Source organism: Sander vitreus, chromosome 13 (assembly GCF_031162955.1).
Source record: "Sander vitreus isolate 19-12246 chromosome 13, sanVit1, whole genome shotgun sequence".
NCBI lineage: Eukaryota > Metazoa > Chordata > Actinopteri > Perciformes > Percidae > Sander > Sander vitreus.
Window position 1 is genome coordinate 20,139,128 of NC_135867.1, and position 2,730 is coordinate 20,141,857.

Below are 2,730 nucleotides of genomic sequence, written 5' to 3' on the forward strand. Positions count from 1 at the left end.
CCTAACTTGTAGAACCACCGCTTGTTAATAACTTTATTAGTTTTTTCAAAGAGGAATTACCTGCTATTTTGCTTTTTTTATTTCACACTTTTTATTTAAGAGAAAGTGAATAAAAGGATGGTTTAAGTGCCTATATTTATGAATAGGATTTGAGGTATAGGCCTATATTATTTGCTCCACAACAACCAAAAGTTGAAAAAAAAGTGAAAAGTTGCTGATATTTCAATATTTATCATAAGTGACGTGAAAATTGATATACGGTGATTCTTCCCACTTCCACCAAGACCAAAGTTGAATCTTCTGGGAAACGAGACTAGTACTTCAGCTCTAAAATGAAAGTGGACACAGACCGCTTGTGTCAGTATTGTGCACACTCTTTCCAGTACGTTCTTTGAACTCTCTGCTTGTCCGTGAATGGCTGTTCAGTAAAGGTGCCCCCATTGTACATTTCAATCTTTGTCCCACTGTACACTGGAAGCCTTTATTCACATACAGTGCAACAAATGTTTCAGTTAGAGTTAGGGAATATGTGTGGTCAGCCCATTCTCCCCTCTTCCAGCTCAAAAGACACGATAACGTCCAGCAACTGGCTCCACTTGGAAATACAGCTATGCAGATTGCTTCCGCTTATATTTTTCCAGCTTTGGATAAGGAAAACTCAGATTCTCCAAAGGTAAGCTCCCCCAGGACAGGAGAGAATAATCCATATACGTTGATTTTGTTTTAGCTTGTTTTTTTTGTTTTTTTACTATTTTAGGAGGAGATTGTATAAATTAGAGAATTAATTTGTAAACCTGGGATTTGTAGAAACACACATTCCCGTTACAAGAAATGGTGTCTCATTGAATGTAACTAAACTCTTGTGAATATAAGAAACTGCTGTTAATTTGCAGCTAATGCAAAATCTGCTCTTACGTAATAGCATTTAAAATACACATGGTAAAGTTATTCTTGATTCTAACTCAAGCAATTTATCCTTTTAAAGAAATTACTCTAAAGGTCATGCCATATTTTGACATACTAACATGACACAATGACAAACAGAGAAAGCTATTTTATGATGTGTACTGTATATTTATAGTGGATTTCTAGGTCAATATTTAAATCTAGATAATATTTGAAAGCCATACATGTGCAAATGTATCTAGTTTCATGCCCCTGCTTCCTTATATTTAGGGCATTTTTTTCTCCATAAAAGTGCAGGGTGTACTAACAACCACTTTACCGTTTTATTATGATTCAGTCATTGATACAATCTGCCTGACTGCTGTAAAAAGTATTTGAACTATTGTGTTTCCACAGAAATGGGAGACTGGTCCATTCTTGGCCGCTTCCTAACGGAAGTTCAAAACCATTCCACGGTCATTGGCAAGATATGGCTGACAATGCTGCTCATCTTCCGCATCTTACTCGTGGCCCTGGTGGGGGATGCTGTCTACAGCGATGAGCAGTCCAAGTTTACCTGCAACACCCTACAGCCTGGATGCAATAATGTCTGCTATGACACTTTTGCTCCTGTCTCACACTTGCGCTTTTGGGTCTTTCAGATTGTTCTAGTGTCCACACCTTCTATCTTCTACATTGTGTACGTCTTGCAAAAAATCACCAAGAATGAAAAGGTAGAGGATAAGAAGGTTGAAGTGGTACCCAGTTCCTCTCCTTTACTTGAAAGAGACAAACACATAGGAGGAGATAAAGAGACAACACTGGAAGCTGGCAGTCCTTATAACACAAGCTATGACAATGAGGGGTGGAGCTCACAGGCAGGTGAGTGTGAGGAGAAGAGCCAGCTGGAGGATGATATTAAGGAGGTAGGAAAGGACCCAACCCAGCTCTCCAGCCAAGTACTACTTATCTACATCATACATGTTTTGCTGCGCTCCATCATGGAGATAATCTTCCTCATTGGACAGTATTACCTATTTGGATTTGAAGTTCCACACCTCTTCCACTGTGAGACCTACCCCTGCCCAAACAGGACGGACTGCTTTGTGTCTCGAGCAACAGAGAAGACCATCTTCCTCAACTTCATGTTCAGTGTCAGTCTAGGTTGCTTCATCTTGAACATTGTGGAGCTGCATTATCTAGGCTGGATTTATATTTTCAGAGTGTTGTTCTCCGCATGCTGTACATGCTGTGTGTCAGATAGAAAACCTGGGCAACAGGTGGATTTGTACTCTGACAACAACCCGCTCTTGCTTGAGCTCAAACACTCTCTACGTGGCAGGGTCGTCTTGCAGACCACCTCTTCCGTGTCCCGGGACAAGAGCAGTGCTGTCCCAAACCAAGGCCCGGCCATCTCCTTTGAGACAGACTCTACACTGGAGTGCACTTCGAAGAGAAATCCAGATGAAAAGGAACGCAGCAAGAATAGACTGCTCAATATAGCCAAAATAGGAAGAGGGAAAAAGTCTTGGCTGTAAATTATTTCAAACCATATTTTTCTTTTGTGTTTGTATATCTCTAAACTGATTGAAATTGATCTTTTCCGGATGGATTAGTTTAAGGTAGTTATAAAGTTATTGATTATTAAATTGTTAAGAGGGAGAAACTGTGACAGATTCAGTGTATTTGTTTCTAGCCACAGAAAATCTCAGTACTTGACATTAATAGTCTGGAATTGTGGAATGATTTGGAGATGTTGCAAATTGTTTACCATTCTAGGTTTATTACTGTAGAGGGAAGCACTGATGTTAATGCAGTGCAGCATTTTATGACAATGTTTCTGTA

At 39.6% G+C, this 2,730-nt stretch overlaps 1 pseudogene; it reads left to right on the forward strand.

Annotated features, from left to right (window-relative positions):
- The first annotated feature begins 1,304 nt into the window (after positions 1-1,304).
- LOC144527877 (gap junction delta-2 protein pseudogene) lies at positions 1,305-2,423 on the forward strand (annotated as a pseudogene).
- The last annotated feature ends 307 nt before the right edge of the window (positions 2,424-2,730 follow it).